Source organism: Lissotriton helveticus, chromosome 4_1, assembly GCF_964261635.1.
Source record: "Lissotriton helveticus chromosome 4_1, aLisHel1.1, whole genome shotgun sequence".
Lineage (NCBI taxonomy): Eukaryota > Metazoa > Chordata > Amphibia > Caudata > Salamandridae > Lissotriton > Lissotriton helveticus.
Window position 1 is genome coordinate 1,863,784,707 of NC_136063.1, and position 17,406 is coordinate 1,863,802,112.

A 17,406-nucleotide genomic window follows, 5' to 3' on the forward strand; every position below is an offset into this window, starting at 1 on the left:
AGATGCAAGATGGATGCCGTTCACAAAATGGAGTTTAAGGGATGGGACGGAAACTGTGATTTAGGGGTGTTGGCGACCCTCGATTGTAACGCAAATACATAGGAATGATGTCCTAATCATTATCTGTTCGTAGACACAAAAATCGTCTCTGTACGTTGAGGTTTCGTGACACAGGTATTGGGCCTTGATATCGGGAGAACAACGGGGTCCGGATTTTGAGAACCACAGGGGAACTGTTCAAACGTTATCTACATCCTGTTGAAAAAAGTCTCATGAACATCGAGAAACAATTATCAAAATTGAATACTCCACCGTTCTCTCAGAAATCACTAGGCCCATTTATTAAAGGGGGGGGGGAACTGATGGTATTGGGACATTAGTCCAACAAGCACAACCTGACATTCAAGTGAAACCTATACCAACCCCAAAAACCGCAATCAGGCAGCAGACCCCTGCACAAGATACATCACAAATTACTACAGGAGGCGGGATGGCAAAACCAAACCACGCTTCACAGACCCCCCAGGCTTCCACGGGCTTACCTAAAGGCCCAACTCAGGATGCTAAGCCGAAAGCGACACTACCTATTCCACCAAAGGGGCTGGCCCTAAAATCTTTGGGTGGATGGAGAAAGGGAGGGAGGCCTAGATGACCGACACACTTGCCACCTGAGGCGACCCCATATACTGTCATCCTCACTGGGGTCCCAGAGTTGTCGGACAACATAGACGAACGTCCCTGGTCCCTTCGTAACAAGGTTCTGCAATGGTTGAGTCAGAATAGACCCCTTCAATCATCAAACACTAGCAGAATCTCCACGGTTCGCAGAGTGCCATGGGTTGGAGAATCCAAAAAAAGCATACAGGGCGATTGCATTATAGTCAATTTCGACGATCCCTCCACGGTGGATTATATTTGCTCCTGGCCTGCCCTGGATAAGAAGGGTGGGATTGACACTCATCGCCTGTCCTTCTTTTACCCACCTTCGAATCTATATGATTACGGAGAACACTCAAACTGGGAAGAGGGCTCAGACTGGTCCTGGAACCAGGTGGGCCATTGGAATAGGCAGAGAAACAGAAACTGGTCTAGAGACTGGGAACCACGACTTTGGTTCCCTAGAAGAGAATAATCTAACTCAGAAGGATGGGGAGGTTTCCCCACAAAAAATAGATATGACTGTTTAGAAATGGTTGATTGACCATCAGGGTATACACACAGGGTTTATCAAGCACCTAGCTCTTCTCCTGCTTTTGTGGTCCCAGACCCAGTACATCATTTGCATAACAATAATCAGATTCCTTTTCATACTAGCCCCATACTGACAACCATTTCCACCATTCCGAGTCAAATGTTAACATCTCAGACCCAGTTACTCTCTCAACATCTAGCCATAGAACCAACTGTGGAGGGCCCCTCCACCATTGACATTAAGGAGCATACTCGGGATAAGTCAGGGAAAAATGCACTTACCATCACAAGCTTACCCCAATTGAAAGATTGTCCACTTCAGATTAAGAGGAGAGCCAGCCTGACATTAACATCGTGGAATATCGCAGGCCTCTCCAATAAATCCAAGGACCAAACCTTCCTAGCTTTTGCAGATAAATATGATATAATATGTCTGCAGGAGTGTTGGGACCGAGAGGCGACTCACCTACAGGGTTTTAGCACCTTTTATATTCCTGACACCCAGGGTAACCGAGGCAGAGGATCTGGAGGCCTGTGCACGTATATTTCCAACCTGGCCAACCTGGTAGTGAAGACATATGAAGTAGAGGGGCCTAAAAATAGAGAACGCAAATTGCTGCAGGGCTTTTTGCTAAAAGGGAAAGGGCGGCGTACTCTTCTGATCAATTTATATAATAATGTTAAAAAAGAGGACGCTAAAGTATTTATAAGCGAGTTGACCTCTATTCTAAATAAAGGAGTAGGGGAAACTGATTGTATCCTTATAGTTGGAGACTTCAATTGCCATTTATGCCCCCACGGTGATTCAAAAATTTGCGGCATAACAAACCTAAAAGGGGAACCTTGCAAGCATTTTGAACACACTGTTTTTGGCAACTTGTTCAACCAACTTATGCACGATTGGGATTTAGGATACGCTAACGAACTGAGCAAGCCTATGGTCGCATTTCAACCTACATTTCACGGCAGAGGGGCAGGTACCGTGATAGATTTTGTGCTGATGTCCAATAATCATCAGGGCATCGCAAAAGGGTTTAAAACTGAAGAACTAGCCATGAGCGACCATTTCCCAATAGGCGTCAGCCTTGCTGTTCGCAGCCTCGATAGCCAAGGAACAAGTGTACCTGTAAGTCTATATCGTCACAACATCTCTCTGTCTAGAAAAAATGGGTACGCAATTAGATGGGCCAAGGTCGACTCCAAAAGATTTCTAGAAGAGATTATCAGCAAAAATCAAGAGCATTTTATAACATGCTTAGAGCAAAACCCTAACCCTCATATGATCAGAGTGGCATATGATAAGATTGCTGCCACCATAACTGATAAACTAACAAGGAAACAAAAACCCGGAGAGAAATCTAGATTAGCCGGATGGTTCGATTTGGCCTGCACTAAAGCCCATAAGGCTCTCCTACAGGCGATAAAGATTACACCGAAAGATACTAGCCTAGTTAGAGCTGCGAGATCATTCTATAAAAAGACATTACAACATAGGAAGAATTAACTCAAAATCATAGCCTGGGAGGCTTTAGTTAAGGCGTGTGCCCTTAGGGACAACATCTCTTTCTGGAGGGAAGTTAATGCCCCTTTCTTTGCGGAGAATAAGACAGACTCCTTGGAGATGGCTATACCTGAAGACGTATGGGTTGGCTACTTCACCGCTCTATATAAAAAAAATGGTGATCCAGCGACGTCAAACCACCATGTGTTCTCGCAACCCATCGATACACCATCACAGTCTGAAGTACCAACCACTACGAGCTCCTTTCCTCTGAATATTGCTTTCTCTCCATTAGAGGTCGAGCAAGCTATACGAGAGAGTGCTAATTCAAAAGCCCCAGGGCCTGATGGAATACCTATTGACATATTCAAAGAAAATCTAGAACTCTGGGCCCCACTCTTGACAAACGTATTGAATACTTACAGTCAAACAGGTTTTCCTGCCACATGGCATGAAGCAATTGTAATCCCTATCTATAAAAAAGGTGACAGGCAGGACCCAAAATCTTATCGACCCATTTCACTCCTCGACTCCCTGATGAAGGCAGCAGGCAGGATTTTATTGGTAAAACTGCAAACCTGGGCCAAATGCAAAGGGGTTCTTTCTAAACTCCAATACGGATTTTAGAGCGGCCTGGGCACGGTCGAGCAGAGCCTAAATTTGACACTGATCATGAATAAATACATGACTGTCAAGAAAGGGAACTTGTTCCTGACGTTTGTCGATCTAAGCTCGGCTTTTGATTGCTTAGATCACAATCTGCTCTGGAACACCTTGACTAAGATGGGGATAAACCCACATGTTTTGAATTTCATTAAGGAACTCTATAGAGATGCAGGTGCCACGGTACGATATGGCAAAAATGGAGAATTAACTAAAAAGATTCCCATAGAAAAGGGCGTACGGCAGGGCTGTATTCTTGCCCCTTTTCTTTTTAACTTATACATAAACGAAGTAGCAGATTTTTTAACTAATTTGGAAGTTGACTACCCTAAAATTAACGGCGAATCGGTACCACTACTCTTATATGCCGATGACGCCGTTATCATGTCACGAACCCAGATAGGCCTTCAGAAGGCTCTAACTGGCTTTTCAACCTTCATGAGTAACAGAGGGCTGAAGATTAACGTGGGTAAAACTTTCACTATGTGTTGTACCTCAACAAACAACACTAAAACTGACTGCAAAACCTTCGTGAATGAAACAAAGATAGGTGTGACAAAACATTCACTTACTTAGGGATTGCTTTTAATAACAGGGGCACATGGTCCACAGCCATTACCACTCGCAGCCTGGCCTTCACCCGCACCATAGGCGCACTAAAACAATTCGCAAAGAGACTGGGGGGGAAACCAGTCGATTCTCTGCTTAAGATCTACGCAGCGAAGTGCGTCTCAACTGCAACATATGGTGCAGGTATATGGGGGATGGCCGACTGCACAGAAATTCAAACATTAGAAAATGCTTTTTTTAGGTTTTTGCTTGCAGTCCCAAGATCTATCTCCACGACCGTATGTCACAAAGAATTAGATCGAGTCCACATCATAGATATTATAAAGATAACCCCAGTCATGCTGTGGCACAAGATATGGTCTTCCAAGGAGACAGCTTTCAGTAGGGATGTTATCCAAGACTGCATGAATCAATCAGCTGTTAGTAAGTTCACCTGGCTATCTTATGTAAAAAAAAAATTATATTCTATTGGCCATCCAGATCTGTATATGACACCAAGTACTTGTACGCAAATGCCCAAGAAAGTTCTAAAGGAAATTTGCCTCAGGCTATTAGAAGACAGGCGGTGGTTTACCGATGGTAATAAACCTACGGTCATATCCCACCGTCTCATTTCCTATGGGCCAGGTTTGCATCCCTACTTGGATTTGGCATTCTCTAGTTATCACAGAATGCTACTGACACGGATGAGAACAGATTGCTTTTATAGGCTGATATCTTTCCCTGTTATAAATGATTGGTCTGCCTCTTTAATCAAATGTCCTTGTGACGACATATCAACCCAGTCAAACATTCATTGCATTTTCTTTTGCAAATATTACGAGTGGGGCAGGAAGCGTTATCTGCTACCCATTCTCAAGACTTGGGGATTGAGGCAATTTAAACCAGCTTTGATTAGGTTTGATCTATTACAAGATGAACCTACTATACACGCAGCTGTTGCTTTTTTGAAGTACGCAGTAAAATGCAGAGGGAGGATGGTTTAATGTTTGGAAATTGTTTGTATGCTTGTATTATACTGTACCTCATGACATTCCATAGTACAATACAAACTACCTAGGTCCCTTCTACTGTCTCTTTTTTTAAGGACGCAGTAAGATGCAGAGGGACGATGGCTTAATGTTCACAAATTGTTTGTACGCTCGTATTATACTGTACCTTATTACATTCTATAGTACATTACAAACTACCTAGGTCCCTTTTGCTTAATTTTTTTAACCTTTTTAACTGCTTTAAGAGTTGCTCTTTAATATTTTTAATGGAACCTGTGAAATATTTCTTATTAGGATGTTTAGAGTAATAATATGCCTAATGTATGATATGGATGTAGAGTATTTATAACTAATGTGCTTTTATGTTTTTTTTGTACAAACACCGAATAAAGCTATCTTTGAATTGAATTGAACAATCTGCATGTCATCATCTGAAGCAATCCGCTCCAACCACTCACACTCAGAAAGAGCACACCCAACAGAGTCACATAAAGAACCAACCGCACAAAACACTTCCAAATCATCACTCGCAACGCTGTCATCACCATTTGAAAGGGGTAGCCTGGATAAGTAATCAGCAACAAAATTCTTCGCCCCAGCTACATACTCAAGCTGATATTGGAATTCTTGCAAATTGAACTGCCACTTGGAGATTCTTGGAGTTGCCCTGCCACCACCTTTGGTCGTGAATAGATCGATCAAAGGCTTATGGTCAGTTCTCAAGATAAACCTGTTGCCCCACAAAAAATTCTTGAAATGCAAAACCCCCCACCACATTGCTAGAGCCTCCTTTTCAATGGTAGAGTAAGTTCCCTCTGCACCCCTCACAGATCTGGAGGCAAAAGCAATGGTTTCCTCGCGACCATCACTCCTTCTCTGCATGAGGACAGCCCCCAACCCCACATTACTTGCATCGGTGGAAAGAATGCATAAGTCATTGATGTTGAACAATTTCAGAGGGTGAGCACCAATAATTTCTTGCTTGATGACATTGAAATTGCTATTACAATCATCATCCCAAACAAACTTGACATTCTTCTTTAGTAGGCTACGCATAGCAGCAGTTTTGGAAGAGAAATTTTTAACAAATTTGGAGTAATACTCCACCAGACCAAGATATGAACGTAGTTGATCCTTGTTCGTAGGAACAGGAGCATTTTGAATGGCATCAATGATCTTGACCTTTGGTTCAACCCCATTTTGGGAAATGTGGTGACCAAGATAGTCCACCCCGTCTTGAAGGAATTTGCATTTGTCTTCCCTCAAAGTTAACCCACTAGACCTTAATATGCTGAGAACAAGTTTAACACGCTCATCATGTTCAAGTTGGGTTTTGCCATGAACCAGAATGTCGTCCTGGAAAAAGACAACACCAGGAATGTTCTTGAACAGGTTGTTCATCAACCTCTTAAAAACAGCTGAGGCCGAAGCTAAACCAAACGGCATGCGGATGTAACGATAAGCTCCCTGCGGAGTTACAAAAGAGGTAAGGTGCTTGGAATTAGGACACAGCTCAATCTGATGATATGCGGATGAAATATCGAGGGAGGTGAAAATTTAGCACCCTCGAGGGTGGCTAACATTTCGTTGATATTTGGGAGTGGTTGCCGGTCGATCCAAATATTTGCATTGAGATCACGCAGGTCAACACACATCCTCAAACACTTGTCAGATTTCCTCGCCAAAACTATGGGAGCAAGCCACTCAGAACCCTCAATTGGCTTAATCACACCAGCAGCACATAAACGCTGTAATTCCCTCTTTAATTCCGCACGTAGGCTTAAAGGCACTTTCCGCACCTTATGGGCAACAGGAATGGCACTCTCTTTTAAAATTATCCGGTGTTGGAAACCCTTGAGTTTGCCTAATTCCCCGCTAAAAACCTCAGGAAACATAAGTGCCCACTTGGTGTTAGACACATGAGATACAGCAAGTGTCTTTGGTGATGCAGAAACCGAAGAGTAAAACTCACATAATTCACTGCGGGATATCACCATGTCTGGATGGTTGGGATCCAAAACAATGTTCAAATCTCCCTGTTCGTCCCACCCCAACAAATTGGTACCATCCTTCACTATGAATACTACACTGGTAGTGTGATCACCATGAAACTCTAGTTTAGCAGAACATTTTCCCAAAACTTCAACCCTTTTGCTATTATACACAAAAATCTTGATACTGGAAGGTTCCAAAAGCACATTAGATAGTTTGCTGAAGTCAGTAAAATTCAACAAAGTAAAAGGAGAACCAGAGTCTGCAAGGAACTTGCAGACAACCCCATCCACAGCTATTAAACAAGAAGGAGACTTCCTTTTCCGAAGACCAGACAAAGCAGACAGTTCCACTACCCCGGCCTCATGCAAAACAGCAGACAGCATCAACAGTTTATAGCATTCCTCATCAGATTCCCCTGAAATATTTTTTACAGAGGGAACGGGCTTATTCGTAGAAGCAGCTTTGCACATGCGGGAATAATGACCTTTGTTCCCACACTTATAGCAGGTTTGATTGAGAGCAAAGCAAAATTTAGCAGAACCCAGATGTGACCTACTGCCACAACGAAAACATATCAATTCATTCTGCACAGACTTGGTTCTGGAAGAAACATTAGATGGAACAGAACGGGTAACATTAGGCAAAGCAGTGGCTTTAGGTTTGAAAGGATGTTTGGAATTCAATAGTTTGACCTCTACAGAAGAAGAGGACGTGGATGAAGAGGGAGAACTCATTTCTCTAACACAAAATTGAGAATGCTCAATAATTTTGGCTAAAGTGAGAGCAGTCTCCAAATCAGGATCGCCAGAAGCAAGTAGTTTCTCTTGAATTTTCTTGTTGGAATTCCTTTCAATAAGTTGATCACGTATGATCTCATCCCTGAATTCCCTGTGTTACAGTTAATGGCCAGTATGCGAAGGGCTGCTACAAAGTCGTCAATTGATTCACCAGGGGTTTGGGCACATTGAAGAAACCTATGGCGTTCGAGCACAACGTTCCTCTTGGGAGAGAATCTTTTATCAAGAGTTTTGATCAACGAGGCATATTCATCAATTAGAAGTGATTCCCCAGCATCACCACCACTAACCGTAATACTGACCACTTCGAGAGTCAAAGTTTTTAATATGTTTCTGCCTTCAGTGCCAAGATTATAGATAAGCAGAGCTTTTTTCTTTTTGCCAGTAAAGGTATCGCCATCGATAGCTTCCAGATAAGCTTCAAAAGTGTCCTTCCACTGCTCCCATGGTACTGGGGAAGTGCCAGCAGTTTGCAAGAAAGGAGGAGGAGCCAAAATACGATCCATTGCGTGGGTGAGTTGCTGCCTCAGTACACACAACAGAAAATAATTTCAAAAACTATTAGAACATGAAAATATTCACCAAATAATGTTCACATTAAAGATGCTAAAAACAAATGTATTTGAAAAATTGACACGGTTTCATTGGTGGTGAATACGGAAGGGTGTGCCCATCAACAATGGTGAAAGAACTCAGCTCTCTTTTTTTTTTAAGGCTGTGTGCCTAAAAAAAAAAACGTTGCGCCAGTTAATTGCGTTGTGCACGTTATGCCCAATTAATATTGCTCACAAGGGAAGGAAAGAGCTTTGCTGTGCGCATCAGCATCGAAATAGTGACTTAAAATGCTAGATGACGCGCTGTGCGCATCAGCGGTAAAAACACTCAAGCAGAAACAGCTGTGCGCTCGAAATCGGCAATGCCGTGCTGTGCGCATCAGCGGAGAAACAGTGAAGCAGAATCAGCTGTGCGGGTTGAATTCGGTTGCTGAGGTTGCAACAAAACCATAAAATGGCTGCCACACGCAACGTAGGATGTCCCGCTTGCGTCGTCAGGCAGGTCAGGCACAATCACGTTGTAGCGCGAGAGCACCGCAAAAGCTCGATCGCGCAGGGAAATGGAAATAAAGTACCTTAAATCTTCACTGGGGAAGCATCGAGGAGTCAACAGGCAACCAGGACACCGTCGGAAGCCTCAGGAAGGAGCCCTGTGTCGAACAGCACCTTTCCCCACAAAACATCAATTTCCCAAACTTCAAAGAGAAACAGAACCGGCAGAGAGATCCTCCACGGAGTTGGGGAGGCTGGAAGCTGGAATCGATCGTCGCCACTGAAGAGAAGTGGAGCCCACACGACAGGTAAGTACAAGGGCTTTATTAAAATACCAGCACCAGCAGCTCCCCGGCAGCAACTGCCGAGAGCAGAATCTTACAAGTGTTCCACGCAGGGAACATTCTGTATGGAATGCAAAGGCAGAGAGGAGAAGTCCCAACAGATGCCAACCATGATCAACTCTCTCATGGAAAAGCTACTTGGCACCAAAGATTAACATGGCTGCTGTGCCAACAATCGTTTGCCCTGAGCAGAACCAACACCTCCAGCATAAACAGCCCTGAGTTTTTACTGAACCCGTTCAAATGTCAAATTCTGCCCTCATAATTTTCATAATTTTGGAAATTCCTTTTTACACTTCTTATGTGAAATTCACTAAATCATGCCATCATGCCACATCAAGTAATTATGCCCTGGTAGAGACAAAATTTGACCACGAGAGCCAAGGAATGAACAGCCAGAATGCAAGCAGCTGTCGCTCACGCCACTTGTATTTTATGCTTTTTTTGACAAATGCGTATGTGGGAGCTGTTTTCTCTTTTTAGCTTTAAATGTTTTAGAGACTGAACTTGCACTCACATGAACCGAGCGCATGATCCTTATTGTTGTTTCTGGGCTCTAACAAAAGAATTGTAAGCTTTTCACTAAGAGACAGGGAACATTCACAGAGGCTTCTCAGCATGCAGTACCTTACCAAGGACATTTTTAACTGTCTCAAACTATTGTTTAGACAATGTGTCAATTATAGTGCATATACTGTGATAGCAACTGAATTCAATGCAATAGTGGGCTGAGAGAATCTTCAAATGTATTCTGTAGTCAAATGTTTCTTCTTGCTGTTTCCTAATTGGTGCATAGCTTGAGAACCATGTAGCAGTGTAGTAATGTAGGAATCCTTTGTCTAAAGTCCTATAAAAGTGTGTACTTTTCTTCTGTAAGCAGGTGTGAGGCATTCGGGGTGGCAATCCAGAGGGAGAGACTGACGGAGGCTTTCCTGGCATCCTACACTGGTCTGTGCTGATGACAATACCTACGATTACACGGGAAAAAGACAATAGTTGAAATCAAAGGACACAGGCCAGAAATGCTAGGGGAAAAATAAACAAAGGATGGACATTGTTTTCAACAGGGATGAAACAAAACTGATCACATTCTACACAATAGGGAGGTTGAGCGAGGAGGAACAGCGACTGGCCTTCTGAGAAAGGAAATCTCTGGCGTGGTCGCCAGTCCCGCCTCACTCTTGGAGTAGCTTGGCTAGCGCACGTGCATGCCTGAGTACAGGAGTGGTGAGGGAGGACGGGACAGACACCTGCAGGCTGAACATTCAGTTAAAGGCTGAACCTGAAGTTAGAAAAAAACCAAAATCCCACCCTGAAAGCATGCATGGAGAATCATAGGGGAAGAGGTAGTGATGAGACACCCTACAACAGAAAGGGTGAAGACCGCAGTGTAAAAGAGAAAAGGGGTCAGAAAAGGAGAAGGACAAGCCTGTTTCCTGTTTGCTGTTGGTCGCGCTTGACGAAGTGGGCTCCTGAAGCAGCGGAGCGACCCCTGAAGAAAAAGCGCCGAAGCCGCCCCAGCGCCATTCATCTGTCAGCGCATTTTGGCAGCGCTTGTTGAAACTACTGCTCGCGTTTCCCGCTTCGCGGGAAACACTCGCCTGGGACTGCCTGCAGACGGCTGGTCGCAAAGAAACATCACTGACCAGAAGCCTCCTGTAACAGGAACTGTACCTGACACGCCCCCCTCACCTGCCTTCATTAGCGCCTGAGGTCCGCGCATCGCGGAACACGCGCGGGCGACGCCGGGCTAAGCCCGGGCAAAGGGCGGGCCCTCTGTGGCCCTCAGTGGCCGAGGTAGGCCGGGCTGGGCCCCGGTATTGTGAATTTATTTTCTTTTAGTTTGTTGCCTGTTTCACTATATTGTAAGGGTATGTTATTTCGCCGATAGAATTATAGACACACAGTTTCTTTTTAGCAAGCTTGTTTCTCGTTTTCACCTCCCGTGAACACATATTATTTTAAACGGTGCTTCAGTTTTAAGTCTGGGAATTCCGCTGTAGGACCAGATTTTCCTTTTACTGCTTCATGGAGGCAAAGAAACTACGTTCCGGGAAAGTTGTAATGGAGAAACCTGGTATAATACCCGGTCCTATTCATTTGAGGAAAAAACAAGCTACCAATGATCTCATGAAAGGTCAGATGCAACTGGTACAAATCTGGGAGAAAAGTCTGAACAAATCCCTTGAAGTTCCTAGGATAGATGATACTGATAAATTTACTCAGCGGGAACTTTGTTCTAATGTGGAGGGAGTTTGTTTGTTAGAGCCTATGGTGGAAATAAAAAGGTCATTGAGTCAGTCTAGTGAGGTAAACCTCCCTTCATGTCCAGTATATGTGGCTGACGCTGATCCTTTGATAATATCACCGCAATCATCGGGCCATAATATTCTTAAGGGAAATGATAATTTGGATGAAGATAAGGGTGATGTTTCAATAGCTACTAGCATTGACTTAGAACTCTGCGGTCGATATGTTGATAAGACATCTTTATCCCATCTAGCGGCTAATAAAACTCCCAGTGGAGAAACACCTTCTGGTCTGCTATTATATAGCAGCACGCCCTCTATTAAATCCATAGATAATCTTTCTACGCAGAGTGCTGTACAATCTCCGCAACTTAATCTATCGGGGATTTGTGCTTTCACATCATCCAGCTATCCAAAAAATGATAAACCTATTTCTGAGTCACTCATTGCCCTTGAGCAAATTCTATCTTCCATATTACTTTTAATGGGTAAATTTGCCGTAAACTCTGATTGTATTTTGTCTTCGGTTACCGAGATATTGCAGGCACTGTTGGCACAAAATGTGAAAAATGTTGAAAATGTGATTAATCCTTTGATTACTTCTGCTAACCATGTTCTTCCTGTTCAAAAAGATGCTGATAACAAAACTGAGGTGAGGGGAAATGTTCCTTTGGGATTGACTATAAAGGCTGATATTCATAAGTCCCCTAATCGATCTTCCTCATCTCTTCTGCTACAGAGAACAGAACCAATATTGGTTGCGCAGGAAGAAAATGTGATTGAAGAGCCTCACATGGGGGGTCGTGATCCTTTTCCTATTTTTGTACATGATAAAAAGGAGCCAGAAGGTCCCTCTGGGACTCCCAGAGCTGCTAAAGTAAAATCAAGAGGGAAAAATAGGAAACTGATACGTAAATATAAAAAGAAAAGACCCAGACAAATCATCTTTCAAAAACACATAATATCTGAAACACCTGCTCTCATAGAAAGAGGGTATAACCCTCCTTCAGATATCCCTGATAAGGTGGAAGTTGAAGGTATCATAAATGAAGAATGCGGGAGCACCCCGGTTGAAGCAACTATGAAGAGGGTGGTTCCATGCCCACTAGTAAATATTCCTGCTCCCCAATCTATAAGTACCGATGATAATATACATTCGCCGACAGTAACAAGAGTATTTAATCCAGCTGCACCTATCTTTCGGCCTCAGACGGAGGTAGTTAGGAATGTAATACCGCAGTTAGCAAAAAGCCCTATTTTATATGTGGATACTCTGTCATTGGATTTTCTCCCATTATTTGATTCTGATCTAAAAATGAATAGATCCTGGCTCCTTAATTGTTTTAAAGAGATAGATAGCTTAAAGTTGGTTTTAACAAATGATATAGATTTAGTTCTCCCAATAAGATCTATAAATGGGCAACGAACAAGGGTAAAGTTTTACTCTAAAATAATTGCTAATTTAGTTCTTCAGCAAGCCGAAGCCTTTCAATGTAGAGGAATTGACGTGCTACCCAGTGTTAATAATAATTTGTGTTTATCCTCTATTGAAAGAAACACAAAGTTGACCTCTGGACAGGATGATTGTTCATTGGGTAATAACGATCTAAAGATTTGGCTCTCCAGAGGTAAACGAATGGTTTCCCAGGTATTCCCATTACCTGGTAACACTGATAATCCTCTAAATGAAGACAATTCGATGTGGAACTGGTTACCTGGAGTTCTCTCTAATTCCTCCTCGGGAAACCAACGACCAGTTTCGCATCTTTAACACCGGTTTAAAAATTGTCTCTTGGAATGCCGCTGGTTTGTCTAATTGCCCTGAGAAATTTGATTTTCTTCTCTCCTTGAATGCAGATGTGGTATGTATTCAGGAAACATGGTGTAAAACTCTCCCATATGGAGGGAATGATTACTTCGTCCTAGAGGCCCCTGCCACTCCATCTAAAAAAGGCCATGCTAAAGGTGGAATTGCCTGTTTGCTATCTAACGCATTACAATGGCAATTCTCACATTATAAAGACGAGAGTAACTTATTCCAATCCATAACCATTTCTAACCTGGACTCCATTGCTCAACGGTCCTCGCTTATAATATTAAATGCCTATATTCCCCCAGAAGATAATTTTACGATAGTTTTAAAACGTATGTTTTCCTATGTAAAACAACTAATAGAGGTGGATCACCCCCCATACTTACTATTGGTGGGGGACTTAAATTGTAAAGTGTCTAATACTTCTTTAGACATGTTTAGAAACAAAGTAAAGGAAGAAGCATATAATATACCTCAAGCCCTCCTGCCTATTAAAATAAAAACTAATAAAAGAGGCAAGATTCTTCTCGGGGAACTTAGTTCCCTGGAGGGAATTATTATAAATGGCAGGATGCCTTCAGATACTCCGGCTAATTATACACATGGCTCCTCTAGGGGAGAATCTATTTTGGACTATGTAATAACAGACTTTGACATGTTCTCTTTTCTTAAAGATTTAGTGATCTCGCATACCCCCCTGAGTGACCATAAAACTATCAACTTAACTGTCTCATTAACTCCCCCTGAAACTAGCCTCTGGTCCCTAAAGAATAGAGGTTTTTCTATTAACTGTAATACAGATAGATGTTATTGGGGATTTACTAACAACAAGAATGTACAAAACATTCTTACCCAATTACTAACGGAGCTTGACCACTGGCAAGGTAGGGAATTCCTGTTTCTCGAAATTCTCATTAAAAAAGTCACCGCAATGGCGAGGATCACAGGAAATTACAAAAAGAAATACTTTTCTCCTAGTCCATTATTAAGGTTAAATAAAGAGATTAATAAACTTGTCAGGAAACAATACCTTAATAGATCAGGGGAAAATGAGTCTCAGTTAGCTCTATTAAAAAGAAGGAGGGTAAGATTGAGATCCAAGCTAAAAAGAGAAAAAGAAGACATCTTATGGATCAAGTTAAGAGAGGCATCAACTCGTAAAAACTCTAGAGATTTTTGGTCCTTAATAAGGCAAGGATGTGGATCTATAATAACGTCCACTCCTATAGTTATTACGGAAGATGCCTGGACCCAATTTGTGACATCCCTATATGCGCCAAATAGGGCAGGGGAGGACTCATGGGATCCAGGGCTTAATAGTGATTTTAAAATGGAACTCCCCACTGAGCATTCCATAGCATCCGTAATAAAGAGCATGCGCTCTTCCGGGGCTATGGGACCTGATGAATTACCCATGTCTATAATTAAGCGAGATGTAACTACCTGGAGTAGGATTCTTCTTCCAGTATTTCTGGCGTGTTTTAAGTCACAAACAGTCCCCGAATCTTGGCGGGGAAGTATCCTAATCCCAATTTTTAAAAAAGGGGATCGGGATAATCCCTCTAATTATCGTCTAATAGCTCTATTAGACTCAATAGGGAAAATTTTTGCTAAACTCTTATTAGTGTTAATAACAGATTGGGCAAACTTACATAATATTATACCCATGGAACAGACAGGATTTCGAAAAGAGCATGGAACGCTAGATAATTTAACATTGTTACAGGTAATCATGGATAAATATGCTCGTGTACGGGGTGGTGGCGTATACGTAGCATTTATAGATTTCTCCACAGCGTTTGACAAGGTGGATCGTCCAACGTTGTGGAGAAAGTTGACGGCATTGGGTATGCCGGGACATCTATTGAATTTAGTTAAGTCTTTACACTTGAACACATGGTGCAAGGTGTTACAAGGTGGTGAAAGGGGTCTTTCGCGATCGATCCCCTCCCGGAACGGATTAAAACAAGGGTGTATTCTGGCACCCATATTGTTCTCCTTGTATATGGCCGATTTACCAACTACTGTTGCAGTTTGTGAGGGATTAGCTCCTAAAATTGGAGGGACAGCTATATCGATTCTAATGTATGCGGACGACATACTCGTTTTAGATCTGACCCCAAAAGGTCTCTCTAACCGTCTTCATGCACTGAATCAATTCGCTGATGCACATTTTATGAAAATTAATAGCTCTAAAAGTAAAATCATGTGCATCTTTGGAAAGAAGAAGTGCAGATCTAGTAGCTATAATTGGTCAATTAGCGGAGAAAAACTTGAGGTAGTTAAATCCTACATGTTTTTAGGCAAAATAATATCTGCTAATCTCAGTGAAAAGCCACACATTGAACATAGTTCACGAAAAGCTATGGCACATGGAAGGGGACTATGGGCCAGATGTAGGAGCCCTAATACCGGTCGGAAACAGCAGATTTCGGCCGTTTCCGACCGGTATTAGGATTTTCAGATGTAGGGGGCTTAAAATTACAGAATCGGTATATTTACGGATTCGGTAAAATTACCGATTCGGTAAATTACCGAATCGGTAAATATACCGATTCTGTAATTACAAATGTAGGTGGCACACTTTACAGTCTTATCTTAAGTGTAAATGACACTTAACCTAGGCGCACTGTTGCTCTAGCGTGAAACACGCTAAAATAATATCAACACTCTTCAATACGTTTTCAAAATAAGTTTTAGTCAACTTTTATCAAATGAGAATTTTCAAAACAGTGTAGATAAACTCAACATGTTATTGTTATATATCAACCACAATACATGATCATAACAAAAAAATTTTTTTCAGAACTTCAATGACAGTTTCATGAAAATAATAACGTTTCATCTGTGTATGCCCAATGCATTTCGAGCTGTGGGCAGCTCTTCGTCGGGGGCCTGAAAAGATAGAATGTGGAAGGCAATACAATCACTCAAATGTCTTTCTTTAGGCACTGAACAGAACTCATAAACAGAGAAATGAAGAGCAGAACTTTGGTAGATAAAAACCTTCACCAACACCTATGTGCCTGTGTGATAATGACACCAAAAAACTTACTCCAATCGCGCTCCTCAGGCGCTAAATCCTTCTGCAAAAACAAAATACAGACTCTAACTAAAATCCCATCGGATGACTGGGAGAATATCTCCTATCCAAACCAATGACAAGAAATTATTACCAGGATATTAAAACAGGTAAAACTGCACTTTACCTTATCTTGAACACCAGTGTTCAAAAGAATATACTGTGAACCCAGCGCTTCACTTTTCTACCTGCAAATGACACGAAAACCCATGCCGGTCAGTCGGGGAACATTAACCCTCGCGGATGAAATGCACACCAAAGCTGCAGCGCAGCGCGCTCACCGTGTAAATCTTTCTCAGCGTGTACAACAAACTCCTCTCTATCTCTTAATCGAACACACTCTCCGGGAACAGTAACTGCGAAGGGGCAAGCCTCGACAGTCCTTTTACACGGAACTCCGTTCACAAAAATAAATGAAAATGAAAAGCGGACAACTCACTCAAATGAGCCGATGCTAACCCGCGCCATCTTGCAATGGGGAAATAACAAGAAAGTGATGTGTAGCAAAAGTAAAATGAAAAAAGGTAAAGAAAATGATATTGAACGTGCCTAAAATCAGGTCAGATTCTTGTACAGATACAATATAAGTTACATTCATCAAACATAGATGCATAAACAGAGTCATTATAAAAAACATGAGAAATCTACTTTTTCATTAAGACCCTTAGGTTCTTGAGACGATAAAAATTTGATCCAGTGTATTTCTCTCTGGAGGAGGGATCTGTTGAGATCAACCCCCTCGTAGGATTTAACTACCTCTAGAATGGAAAACCTTAGCTGGGCTATGCTGTGGTTATTGTCATTCCAATGTCTAGCTAGATTACTTTTAGTGTTTTTATTTCTGATCGTACTCTTGTGTTCAGAAATTCTTGTTTTCAATTTTCTTTCAGTTTTTCCCGTGTAGATTTTGCCACACGGGCATTTGATGTAATAAATCAAGTTTTTAGTGTTACAATCACCGTTGTAATGTAGCTTTATTTCTCTTCCATTTTGCGGATGGTTTAACGCATTGCCTACAATTACATTGGAACAATGTACGCAGTTTTGGCATTTCTTCATGCCTCTGTTGATCTCTTCAGGTGCCCTAGTTGGGGTCATTAATAACTCTTTTAGGTTTTTTGAGCGTTTGTAGGCAAAAATGGGTGTGTTGTTGTATATTCCAT